This window comes from Hyla sarda, unplaced genomic scaffold, assembly GCF_029499605.1.
Source record: "Hyla sarda isolate aHylSar1 unplaced genomic scaffold, aHylSar1.hap1 scaffold_181, whole genome shotgun sequence".
Lineage (NCBI taxonomy): Eukaryota > Metazoa > Chordata > Amphibia > Anura > Hylidae > Hyla > Hyla sarda.
Window position 1 is genome coordinate 407,585 of NW_026608456.1, and position 13,480 is coordinate 421,064.

The 13,480-nt window shown below is 46.0% G+C and overlaps 6 non-coding genes across 6 annotated transcripts; all 6 read left to right on the forward strand.

The window, feature by feature from the left end:
- Positions 1-51: 51 nt before the first annotated feature.
- On the forward strand, positions 52-242 carry LOC130314266 (U2 spliceosomal RNA). The gene has a single exon (XR_008861995.1). It is a non-coding gene; the product is annotated as a U2 spliceosomal RNA (small nuclear RNA).
- A 2,089-nt stretch (positions 243-2,331) lies between these two features.
- Positions 2,332-2,522, forward strand: LOC130314268 (U2 spliceosomal RNA). The gene has a single exon (XR_008861997.1). It is a non-coding gene; the product is annotated as a U2 spliceosomal RNA (small nuclear RNA).
- A 2,097-nt stretch (positions 2,523-4,619) lies between these two features.
- LOC130314296 (U2 spliceosomal RNA) lies at positions 4,620-4,810 on the forward strand. Its single transcript, XR_008862022.1, has one exon. It is a non-coding gene; the product is annotated as a U2 spliceosomal RNA (small nuclear RNA).
- Positions 4,811-6,878: 2,068 nt separating this feature from the next.
- On the forward strand, positions 6,879-7,069 carry LOC130314269 (U2 spliceosomal RNA). Its single transcript, XR_008861998.1, has one exon. It is a non-coding gene; the product is annotated as a U2 spliceosomal RNA (small nuclear RNA).
- A 2,085-nt stretch (positions 7,070-9,154) lies between these two features.
- LOC130314271 (U2 spliceosomal RNA) lies at positions 9,155-9,345 on the forward strand. The gene has a single exon (XR_008861999.1). It is a non-coding gene; the product is annotated as a U2 spliceosomal RNA (small nuclear RNA).
- A 2,088-nt stretch (positions 9,346-11,433) lies between these two features.
- Positions 11,434-11,624, forward strand: LOC130314272 (U2 spliceosomal RNA). The gene has a single exon (XR_008862000.1). It is a non-coding gene; the product is annotated as a U2 spliceosomal RNA (small nuclear RNA).
- The last annotated feature ends 1,856 nt before the right edge of the window (positions 11,625-13,480 follow it).

Genomic DNA, 13,480 nt, shown 5'->3' on the forward strand with positions numbered 1-13,480 from the left:
AGTGATAGTGCCCATGAAGGGGACCTTGTTGGGCCCGCCCCTTTCACGGTTATCGCTTCTCGGCCTTTTGGCTAAGATCAAGTGTAGTATCTGTTCTTATCAGTTTAATATCTGATACGTCCCCTATCTGGGGACCATATATTAAATGGATTTTTGAGAACGGGGGCCGATTTCGAAGCTTGCTTCCGTCGCCCTATGCATTGACCCGATATGGCAGTATCTTCGGGTACAGTGCACCACCCCCTTACAGGGTTAAAAAGAAAGATTCCTACTTTCATTGCTACCTGCTTGCTGGCTAGCCAGCTAGCCAGCCCTGTGGGCCTTGCTGCTGCAGCCAAAAAAACAAAAGGTGGTGCTGCTGCTGCTGCTTCTGCTGCTTCTGCTTGTGTCTGGCCGCTGTTGGAGCGTCCAGGCACAGGACTTCTGCTGCTGCTGACTAAATGGCCTCCTTAATTGGATCATTTGAGTAGCCAGCACACCTGTGCAGGTAGGGCATGACATGATAGGCAGCTGCCTTGATAGCGGGTGGGTGCTGAATGTTCCTAATTGACAAAATAAGATTAATGCTTATGAAGAAATATAAAATCTCATCCCTTCCCCAATATCGCGCCACACCCCTACCCCTTAATTCCCTGGTTGAACTTGATGGACATATGTCTTTTTTCGACCGTACTAACTATGTAACTATGTAACATAACATGGGGGGGGGGGGGGGTCTCCTGGCTGTTCACACAGGTGTGTCATTGCTGTACATTGACCATGCATTGCTTCTGTGGTGTTGCAAAGGCAAAGACAAATGCTTCCAGCCATCCATTGCACTAATGGATTGGTCATCAGCTGGCTGTCTATGTCCCGCATCAATATAGACCAAAGTACAGAGGGTTAGGCTATGCTATTGTGCACCTACCTGATGCATCAGAAGGTGCGAGGCCCTTGCTAAATTCTGTGCACAGACTTTGAGATCTATGCTTTAGACTGTATCTAAACCTGCTCCAACATGGACTGACATTCTGGCCTACTTTCAGCCGATGCGACTTGTCTGTCGCTGAACAGTCGCTTTTTATGTATTCAGCACCTATGTATAATGTTGTAAAAATGCTCTAGAAGCTAAAGTCGCAGAAATGTCACACATATTTGGCCTGCAACTTTCTGTGCGACAAATTCAGACAGGAAAAATCAGTATAAATCCTTAGAAAATTATCCCCCAGTGTCTCCATCTGCTGGCGGTATTGAATAAGCATTGCTGCACTGATGGGGTATGCATTAGACGAAAAAAAAGAAGAAAAAGAAGAATAATACGCCCAGAAAAGAGGCGAAAAGGAGAAAAACGTAAAAAAACGTGAAAAAAAAGTAAGAGGAAGAGAAGGGAAAAAAAGGTGGAAATGGGTTTAAAAGTGATTTCGGCGGAGAAATATATATATATATATATATATATATATATATATATATATATATATACGCGCACACACACACATATATATAAACGTATTCTCCGTTGAGATATTGCAGCCGCTGCTGTGTCCAGGCCCAGGAGCCTTAGCACTGTGCTGTGATGTCACTCAATACCACTGACATCACTAGGTGTAAACAACATCTCTCCTTTGCTGTGTATGTGACTATGGAGCTGTTTGGTGATGTCGTCTATTATGGCCTTCATAGAAGCAACAGGAGATTGTTGCATCCATCTAGAACCCTCAGAACTACAGTGCTATGATGTCACTCACTTCCACAGGCCTTGCAGAGTGTAAACAACAACAACCCAGCTTTGTTGTGTATGTAACCATAGGGATTTGTGATGTCACCTAGAACCTTCACAGCAGCGACAGCTTTATGAGGAGCATCAGCACTGCTCTGCCTGAGCAGAACCATCACCGCCATAGGTTGTCAAATAACCCGGATTTAACCCACACAGGTAAGTCCAATGGGGTGCAGGCATGTCCTCTATGCTTACAGCTTCCCGTGGGTGTTGGTTTGATACCGTTTGGGGACAGCCAAGGAGGCATCTGCAGGCAACAAAGGTAGGTGTGTGCTTGTGTGTGTGTTTCCTATGCAGATCCTAAGCCCAGTGTCACATGCAAGTAGGAGGAGTAAGAAGGGTTCCTGGCAAATCCGGGTTATGGATTGCATTTAAAAAGGCCCCGTGGGAGTGCAATGGGCCCCTGTCTTGCTGCTTAGCAATAATGGTATGGGTTTAGGTTCTGCTGTGTGTACTGGTGGTTGACTGCCCCCCAGCCCAGAGTGTGCATGGAAAATTGTCTGGCAGCCTCCCTGACAGCAAGCAGTGATAGTGCCCATGAAGGGGACCTTGTTGGGCCCGCCCCTTTCACGGTTATCGCTTCTCGGCCTTTTGGCTAAGATCAAGTGTAGTATCTGTTCTTATCAGTTTAATATCTGATACGTCCCCTATCTGGGGACCATATATTAAATGGATTTTTGAGAACGGGGGCCGATTTCGAAGCTTGCTTCCGTCGCCCTATGCATTGACCCGATATGGCAGTATCTTCGGGTACAGTGCACCACCCCCTTACAGGGTTAAAAAGAAAGATTCCTACTTTCATTGCTACCTGCTTGCTGGCTAGCCAGCTAGCCAGCCCTGTGGGCCTTGCTGCTGCAGCCAAAAAACAAAAGGTGGTGCTGCTGCTGCTGCTTCTGCTGCTTCTGCTTGTGTCTGGCCGCTGTTGGAGCGTCCAGGCACAGGACTTCTGCTGCTGCTGACTAAATGGCCTCCTTAATTGGATCATTTGAGTAGCCAGCACACCTGTGCAGGTAGGGCATGACATGATAGGCAGCTGCCTTGATAGCGGGTGGGTGCTGAATGTTCCTAATTGACAAAATAAGATTAATGCTTATGAAGAAATATAAAATCTCATCCCTTCCCCAATATCGCGCCACACCCCTACCCCTTAATTCCCTGGTTGAACTTGATGGACATATGTCTTTTTTCGACCGTACTAACTATGTAACTATGTAACATAACATGGGGGGGGGGGGGGGGGGGGGTCTCCTGGCTGTTCACATAGGTGTGTCATTGCTGTACATTGACCATGCATTGCTTCTGTGGTATTGCAAAGGCAAAGACAAATGCTTCCAGCCATCCATTGCACTAATGGATTGGTCATCAGCTGGCTGTCTATGTCCCGCATCAATATAGACCAAAGTACAGAGGGTTAGGCTATGCTATTGTGCACCTACCTGATGCATCAGAAGGTGCGAGGCCCTTGCTAAATTCTGTGCACAGACTTTGAGATCTATACTTTAGACTGTATCTAAACCTGCTCCAACATGGACTGACATTCTGGCCTACTTTCAGCCGATGCGACTTGTCTGTCGCTGAACAGTCGCTTTTTATGTATTCAGCACCTATGTATAATGTTGTAAAAATGCTCTAGAAGCTAAAGTCGCAGAAATGTCACACATATTTGGCCTGCAACTTTCTGTGCGACAAATTCAGACAGGAAAAATCAGTATAAATCCTTAGAAAATTATCCCCCAGTGTCTCCATCTGCTGGCGGTATTGAATAAGCATTGCTGCACTGATGGGGTATGCATTAGACGAAAAAAAAGAAGAAAAAGAAGAATAATACGCCCAGAAAAGAGGCGAAAAGGAGAAAAACGTAAAAAAAACGTGAAAAAAAAGTAAGAGGAAGAGAAGGGAAAAAAAGGTGGAAATGGGTTTAAAAGTGATTTCGGCGGAGAAATATATATATATATATATATATATATATATATATATATATATATATATACGCGCACACACACACATATATATAAACGTATTCTCCGTTGAGATATTGCAGCCGCTGCTGTGTCCAGGCCCAGGAGCCTTAGCACTGTGCTGTGATGTCACTCAATACCACTGACATCACTAGGTGTAAACAACATCTCTCCTTTGCTGTGTATGTGACTATGGAGCTGTTTGGTGATGTCGTCTATTATGGCCTTCATAGAAGCAACAGGAGATTGTTGCATCCATCTAGAACCCTCAGAACTACAGTGCTATGATGTCACTCACTTCCACAGGCCTTGCAGAGTGTAAACAACAACAACCCAGCTTTGTCGTGTATGTAACCATAGGGATTTGTGATGTCACCTAGAACCTTCACAGCAGCGACAGCTTTATGAGGAGCATCAGCACTGCTCTGCCTGAGCAGAACCATCACCGCCATAGGTTGTCAAATAACCCGGATTTAACCCACACAGGTAAGTCCAATGGGGTGCAGGCATGTCCTCTATGCTTACAGCTTCCCGTGGGTGTTGGTTTGATACCGTTTGGGGACAGCCAAGGAGGCATCTGCAGGCAACAAAGGTAGGTGTGTGCTTGTGTGTGTGTTTCCTATGCAGATCCTAAGCCCAGTGTCACATGCAAGTAGGAGGAGTAAGAAGGGTTCCTGGCAAATCCGGGTTATGGATTGCATTTAAAAAGGCCCCGTGGGAGTGCAATGGGCCCCTGTCTTGCTGCTTAGCAATAATGGTATGGGTTTAGGTTCTGCTGTGTGTACTGGTGGTTGACTGCCCCCCAGCCCAGAGTGTGCATGGAAAATTGTCTGGCAGCCTCCCTGACAGCAAGCAGTGATAGTGCCCATGAAGGGGACCTTGTTGGGCCCGCCCCTTTCACGGTTGTCGCTTCTCGGCCTTTTGGCTAAGATCAAGTGTAGTATCTGTTCTTATCAGTTTAATATCTGATACGTCCCCTATCTGGGGACCATATATTAAATGGATTTTTGAGAACGGGGGCCGATTTCGAAGCTTGCTTCCGTCGCCCTATGCATTGACCCGATATGGCAGTATCTTCGGGTACAGTGCACCACCCCCTTACAGGGTTAAAAAGAAAGATTCCTACTTTCATTGCTGCTTGCTGGCTAGCCAGCTAGCCAGCCCTGTGGGCCTTGCTGCTGCAGCCAAAAAACAAAAGGTGGTGCTGCTGCTGCTGCTTCTGCTGCTTCTGCTTGTGTCTGGCCGCTGTTGGAGCGTCCAGGCACAGGACTTCTGCTGCTGCTGACTAAATGGCCTCCTTAATTGGATCATTTGAGTAGCCAGCACACCTGTGCAGGTAGGGCATGACATGATAGGCAGCTGCCTTGATAGCGGGTGGGTGCTGAATGTTCCTAATTGACAAAATAAGATTAATGCTTATGAAGAAATATAAAATCTCATCCCTTCCCCAATATCGCGCCACACCCCTACCCCTTAATTCCCTGGTTGAACTTGATGGACATATGTCTTTTTTCGACCGTACTAACTATGTAACTATGTAACATAACATGGGGGGGGGGGTCTCCTGGCTGTTCACACAGGTGTGTCATTGCTGTACATTGACCATGCATTGCTTCTGTGGTATTGCAAAGGCAAAGACAAATGCTTCCAGCCATCCATTGCACTAATGGATTGGTCATCAGCTGGCTGTCTATGTCCCGCATCAATATAGACCAAAGTACAGAGGGTTAGGCTATGCTATTGTGCACCTACCTGATGCATCAGAAGGTGCGAGGCCCTTGCTAAATTCTGTGCACAGACTTTGAGATCTATACTTTAGACTGTATCTAAACCTGCTCCAACATGGACTGACATTCTGGCCTACTTTCAGCCGATGCGACTTGTCTGTCGCTGAACAGTCGCTTTTTATGTATTCAGCACCTATGTATAATGTTGTAAAAATGCTCTAGAAGCTAAAGTCGCAGAAATGTCACACATATTTGGCCTGCAACTTTCTGTGCGACAAATTCAGACAGGAAAAATCAGTATAAATCCTTAGAAAATTATCCCCCAGTGTCTCCATCTGCTGGCGGTATTGAATAAGCATTGCTGCACTGATGGGGTATGCATTAGACGAAAAAAAAGAAGAAAAAGAAGAATAATACGCCCAGAAAAGAGGCGAAAAGGAGAAAAACGTAAAAAAACGTGAAAAAAAAGTAAGAGGAAGAGAAGGGAAAAAAAGGTGGAAATGGGTTTAAAAGTGATTTTGGCGGAGAAATATATATATATATATATATATATATATATATATACGCGCACACACACACATATATATAAACGTATTCTCCGTTGAGATATTGCAGCCGCTGCTGTGTCCAGGCCCAGGAGCCTTAGCACTGTGCTGTGATGTCACTCAATACCACTGACATCACTAGGTGTAAACAACATCTCTCCTTTGCTGTGTATGTGACTATGGAGCTGTTTGGTGATGTCGTCTATTATGGCCTTCATAGAAGCAACAGGAGATTGTTGCATCCATCTAGAACCCTCAGAACTACAGTGCTATGATGTCACTCACTTCCACAGGCCTTGCAGAGTGTAAACAACAACAACCCAGCTTTGTTGTGTATGTAACCATAGGGATTTGTGATGTCACCTAGAACCTTCACAGCAGTGACAGCTTTATGAGGAGCATCAGCACTGCTCTGCCTGAGCAGAACCATCACCGCCATAGGTTGTCAAATAACCCGGATTTAACCCACACAGGTAAGTCCAATGGGGTGCAGGCATGTCCTCTATGCTTACAGCTTCCCGTGGGTGTTGGTTTGATACCGTTTGGGGACAGCCAAGGAGGCATCTGCAGGCAACAAAGGTAGGTGTGTGCTTGTGTGTGTGTTTCCTATGCAGATCCTAAGCCCAGTGTCACATGCAAGTAGGAGGAGTAAGAAGGGTTCCTGGCAAATCCGGGTTATGGATTGCATTTAAAAAGGCCCCGTGGGAGTGCAATGGGCCCCTGTCTTGCTGCTTAGCAATAATGGTATGGGTTTAGGTTCTGCTGTGTGTACTGGTGGTTGACTGCCCCCCAGCCCAGAGTGTGCATGGAAAATTGTCTGGCAGCCTCCCTGACAGCAAGCAGTGATAGTGCCCATGAAGGGGACCTTGTTGGGCCCGCCCCTTTCACGGTTATCGCTTCTCGGCCTTTTGGCTAAGATCAAGTGTAGTATCTGTTCTTATCAGTTTAATATCTGATACGTCCCCTATCTGGGGACCATATATTAAATGGATTTTTGAGAACGGGGGCCGATTTCGAAGCTTGCTTCCGTCGCCCTATGCATTGACCCGATATGGCAGTATCTTCGGGTACAGTGCACCACCCCCTTACAGGGTTAAAAAGAAAGATTCCTACTTTCATTGCTACCTGCTTGCTGGCTAGCCAGCTAGCCAGCCCTGTGGGCCTTGCTGCTGCAGCCAAAAAACAAAAGGTGGTGCTGCTGCTGCTGCTTCTGCTGCTTCTGCTTGTGTCTGGCCGCTGTTGGAGCGTCCAGGCACAGGACTTCTGCTGCTGCTGACTAAATGGCCTCCTTAATTGGATCATTTGAGTAGCCAGCACACCTGTGCAGGTAGGGCATGACATGATAGGCAGCTGCCTTGATAGCGGGTGGGTGCTGAATGTTCCTAATTGACAAAATAAGATTAATGCTTATGAAGAAATATAAAATCTCATCCCTTCCCCAATATCGCGCCACACCCCTACCCCTTAATTCCCTGGTTGAACTTGATGGACATATGTCTTTTTTCGACCGTACTAACTATGTAACTATGTAACATAACATGGGGGGGGGGGGGGTCTCCTGGCTGTTCACACAGGTGTGTCATTGCTGTACATTGACCATGCATTGCTTCTGTGGTATTGCAAAGGCAAAGACAAATGCTTCCAGCCATCCATTGCACTAATGGATTGGTCATCAGCTGGCTGTCTATGTCCCGCATCAATATAGACCAAAGTACAGAGGGTTAGGCTATGCTATTGTGCACCTACCTGATGCATCAGAAGGTGCGAGGCCCTTGCTAAATTCTGTGCACAGACTTTGAGATCTATACTTTAGACTGTATCTAAACCTGCTCCAACATGGACTGACATTCTGGCCTACTTTCAGCCGATGCGACTTGTCTGTCGCTGAACAGTCGCTTTTTATGTATTCAGCACCTATGTATAATGTTGTAAAAATGCTCTAGAAGCTAAAGTCGCAGAAATGTCACACATATTTGGCCTGCAACTTTCTGTGCGACAAATTCAGACAGGAAAAATCAGTATAAATCCTTAGAAAATTATCCCCCAGTGTCTCCATCTGCTGGCGGTATTGAATAAGCATTGCTGCACTGATGGGGTATGCATTAGACGAAAAAAAAGAAGAAAAAGAAGAATAATACGCCCAGAAAAGAGGCGAAAAGGAGAAAAACGTAAAAAAACGTGAAAAAAAAGTAAGAGGAAGAGAAGGGAAAAAAAGGTGGAAATGGGTTTAAAAGTGATTTCGGCGGAGAAATATATATATATATATATATATATATATATATATATATATATATACGCGCACACACACACATATATATAAACGTATTCTCCGTTGAGATATTGCAGCCGCTGCTGTGTCCAGGCCCAGGAGCCTTAGCACTGTGCTGTGATGTCACTCAATACCACTGACATCACTAGGTGTAAACAACATCTCTCCTTTGCTGTGTATGTGACTATGGAGCTGTTTGGTGATGTCGTCTATTATGGCCTTCATAGAAGCAACAGGAGATTGTTGCATCCATCTAGAACCCTCAGAACTACAGTGCTATGATGTCACTCACTTCCACAGGCCTTGCAGAGTGTAAACAACAACAACCCAGCTTTGTTGTGTATGTAACCATAGGGATTTGTGATGTCACCTAGAACCTTCACAGCAGCGACAGCTTTATGAGGAGCATCAGCACTGCTCTGCCTGAGCAGAACCATCACCGCCATAGGTTGTCAAATAACCCGGATTTAACCCACACAGGTAAGTCCAATGGGGTGCAGGCATGTCCTCTATGCTTACAGCTTCCCGTGGGTGTTGGTTTGATACCGTTTGGGGACAGCCAAGGAGGCATCTGCAGGCAACAAAGGTAGGTGTGTGCTTGTGTGTGTGTTTCCTATGCAGATCCTAAGCCCAGTGTCACATGCAAGTAGGAGGAGTAAGAAGGGTTCCTGGCAAATCCGGGTTATGGATTGCATTTAAAAAGGCCCCGTGGGAGTGCAATGGGCCCCTGTCTTGCTGCTTAGCAATAATGGTATGGGTTTAGGTTCTGCTGTGTGTACTGGTGGTTGACTGCCCCCCAGCCCAGAGTGTGCATGGAAAATTGTCTGGCAGCCTCCCTGACAGCAAGCAGTGATAGTGCCCATGAAGGGGACCTTGTTGGGCCCGCCCCTTTCACGGTTATCGCTTCTCGGCCTTTTGGCTAAGATCAAGTGTAGTATCTGTTCTTATCAGTTTAATATCTGATACGTCCCCTATCTGGGGACCATATATTAAATGGATTTTTGAGAACGGGGGCCGATTTCGAAGCTTGCTTCCGTCGCCCTATGCATTGACCCGATATGGCAGTATCTTCGGGTACAGTGCACCACCCCCTTACAGGGTTAAAAAGAAAGATTCCTACTTTCATTGCTACCTGCTTGCTGGCTAGCCAGCTAGCCAGCCCTGTGGGCCTTGCTGCTGCAGCCAAAAAACAAAAGGTGGTGCTGCTGCTGCTGCTTCTGCTGCTTCTGCTTGTGTCTGGCCGCTGTTGGAGCGTCCAGGCACAGGACTTCTGCTGCTGCTGACTAAATGGCCTCCTTAATTGGATCATTTGAGTAGCCAGCACACCTGTGCAGGTAGGGCATGACATGATAGGCAGCTGCCTTGATAGCGGGTGGGTGCTGAATGTTCCTAATTGACAAAATAAGATTAATGCTTATGAAGAAATATAAAATCTCATCCCTTCCCCAATATCGCGCCACACCCCTACCCCTTAATTCCCTGGTTGAACTTGATGGACATATGTCTTTTTTCGACCGTACTAACTATGTAACTATGTAACATAACATGGGGGGGGGGGGGGGGTCTCCTGGCTGTTCACACAGGTGTGTCATTGCTGTACATTGACCATGCATTGCTTCTGTGGTATTGCAAAGGCAAAGACAAATGCTTCCAGCCATCCATTGCACTAATGGATTGGTCATCAGCTGGCTGTCTATGTCCCGCATCAATATAGACCAAAGTACAGAGGGTTAGGCTATGCTATTGTGCACCTACCTGAGCATCAGAAGGTGCGAGGCCCTTGCTAAATTCTGTGCACAGACTTTGAGATCTATACTTTAGACTGTATCTAAACCTGCTCCAACATGGACTGACATTCTGGCCTACTTTCAGCCGATGCGACTTGTCTGTCGCTGAACAGTCGCTTTTTATGTATTCAGCACCTATGTATAATGTTGTAAAAATGCTCTAGAAGCTAAAGTCGCAGAAATGTCACACATATTTGGCCTGCAACTTTCTGTGCGACAAATTCAGACAGGAAAAATCAGTATAAATCCTTAGAAAATTATCCCCCAGTGTCTCCATCTGCTGGCGGTATTGAATAAGCATTGCTGCACTGATGGGGTATGCATTAGACGAAAAAAAAGAAGAAAAAGAAGAATAATACGCCCAGAAAAGAGGCGAAAAGGAGAAAAACGTAAAAAAACGTGAAAAAAAAGTAAGAGGAAGAGAAGGGAAAAAAAGGTGGAAATGGGTTTAAAAGTGATTTCGGCGGAGAAATATATATATATATATATATATATATATATATATATATATATATATACGCGCACACACACACATATATATAAACGTATTCTCCGTTGAGATATTGCAGCCGCTGCTGTGTCCAGGCCCAGGAGCCTTAGCACTGTGCTGTGATGTCACTCAATACCACTGACATCACTAGGTGTAAACAACATCTCTCCTTTGCTGTGTATGTGACTATGGAGCTGTTTGGTGATGTCGTCTATTATGGCCTTCATAGAAGCAACAGGAGATTGTTGCATCCATCTAGAACCCTCAGAACTACAGTGCTATGATGTCACTCACTTCCACAGGCCTTGCAGAGTGTAAACAACAACAACCCAGCTTTGTTGTGTATGTAACCATAGGGATTTGTGATGTCACCTAGAACCTTCACAGCAGCGACAGCTTTATGAGGAGCATCAGCACTGCTCTGCCTGAGCAGAACCATCACCGCCATAGGTTGTCAAATAACCCGGATTTAACCCACACAGGTAAGTCCAATGGGGTGCAGGCATGTCCTCTATGCTTACAGCTTCCCGTGGGTGTTGGTTTGATACCGTTTGGGGACAGCCAAGGAGGCATCTGCAGGCAACAAAGGTAGGTGTGTGCTTGTGTGTGTGTTTCCTATGCAGATCCTAAGCCCAGTGTCACATGCAAGTAGGAGGAGTAAGAAGGGTTCCTGGCAAATCCGGGTTATGGATTGCATTTAAAAAGGCCCCGTGGGAGTGCAATGGGCCCCTGTCTTGCTGCTTAGCAATAATGGTATGGGTTTAGGTTCTGCTGTGTGTACTGGTGGTTGACTGCCCCCCAGCCCAGAGTGTGCATGGAAAATTGTCTGGCAGCCTCCCTGACAGCAAGCAGTGATAGTGCCCATGAAGGGGACCTTGTTGGGCCCGCCCCTTTCACGGTTATCGCTTCTCGGCCTTTTGGCTAAGATCAAGTGTAGTATCTGTTCTTATCAGTTTAATATCTGATACGTCCCCTATCTGGGGACCATATATTAAATGGATTTTTGAGAACGGGGGCCGATTTCGAAGCTTGCTTCCGTCGCCCTATGCATTGACCCGATATGGCAGTATCTTCGGGTACAGTGCACCACCCCCTTACAGGGTTAAAAAGAAAGATTCCTACTTTCATTGCTACCTGCTTGCTGGCTAGCCAGCTAGCCAGCCCTGTGGGCCTTGCTGCTGCAGCCAAAAAACAAAAGGTGGTGCTGCTGCTGCTGCTTCTGCTGCTTCTGCTTGTGTCTGGCCGCTGTTGGAGCGTCCAGGCACAGGACTTCTGCTGCTGCTGACTAAATGGCCTCCTTAATTGGATCATTTGAGTAGCCAGCACACCTGTGCAGGTAGGGCATGACATGATAGGCAGCTGCCTTGATAGCGGGTGGGTGCTGAATGTTCCTAATTGACAAAATAAGATTAATGCTTATGAAGAAATATAAAATCTCATCCCTTCCCCAATATCGCGCCACACCCCTACCCCTTAATTCCCTGGTTGAACTTGATGGACATATGTCTTTTTTCGACCGTACTAACTATGTAACTATGTAACATAACATGGGGGGGGGGGGGGGGGTCTCCTGGCTGTTCACACAGGTGTGTCATTGCTGTACATTGACCATGCATTGCTTCTGTGGTATTGCAAAGGCAAAGACAAATGCTTCCAGCCATCCATTGCACTAATGGATTGGTCATCAGCTGGCTGTCTATGTCCCGCATCAATATAGACCAAAGTACAGAGGGTTAGGCTATGCTATTGTGCACCTACCTGATGCATCAGAAGGTGCGAGGCCCTTGCTAAATTCTGTGCACAGACTTTGAGATCTATACTTTAGACTGTATCTAAACCTGCTCCAACATGGACTGACATTCTGGCCTACTTTCAGCCGATGCGACTTGTCTGTCGCTGAACAGTCGCTTTTTATGTATTCAGCACCTATGTATAATGTTGTAAAAATGCTCTAGAAGCTAAAGTCGCAGAAATGTCACACATATTTGGCCTGCAACTTTCTGTGCGACAAATTCAGACAGGAAAAATCAGTATAAATCCTTAGAAAATTATCCCCCAGTGTCTCCATCTGCTGGCGGTATTGAATAAGCATTGCTGCACTGATGGGGTATGCATTAGACGAAAAAAAAGAAGAAAAAGAAGAATAATACGCCCAGAAAAGAGGCGAAAAGGAGAAAAACGTAAAAAAACGTGAAAAAAAAGTAAGAGGAAGAGAAGGGAAAAAAAGGTGGAAATGGGTTTAAAAGTGATTTCGGCGGAGAAATATATATATATATATATATATATATATATAGTATATATATATATACGCGCACACACACACATATATATAAACGTATTCTCCGTTGAGATATTGCAGCCGCTGCTGTGTCCAGGCCCAGGAGCCTTAGCACTGTGCTGTGATGTCACTCAATACCACTGACATCACTAGGTGTAAACAACATCTCTCCTTTGCTGTGTATGTGACTATGGAGCTGTTTGGTGATGTCGTCTATTATGGCCTTCATAGAAGCAACAGGAGATTGTTGCATCCATCTAGAACCCTCAGAACTACAGTGCTATGATGTCACTCACTTCCACAGGCCTTGCAGAGTGTAAACAACAACAACCCAGCTTTGTTGTGTATGTAACCATAGGGATTTGTGATGTCACCTAGAACCTTCACAGCAGCGACAGCTTTATGAGGAGCATCAGCACTGCTCTGCCTGAGCAGAACCATCACCGCCATAGGTTGTCAAATAACCCGGATTTAACCCACACAGGTAAGTCCAATGGGGTGCAGGCATGTCCTCTATGCTTACAGCTTCCCGTGGGTGTTGGTTTGATACCGTTTGGGGACAGCCAAGGAGGCATCTGCAGGCAACAAAGGTAGGTGTGTGCTTGTGTGTGTGTTTCCTATGCAGATCCTAAGCCCAGTGTCACATGCAAGTAGGAGGAGTAAGAAGGGT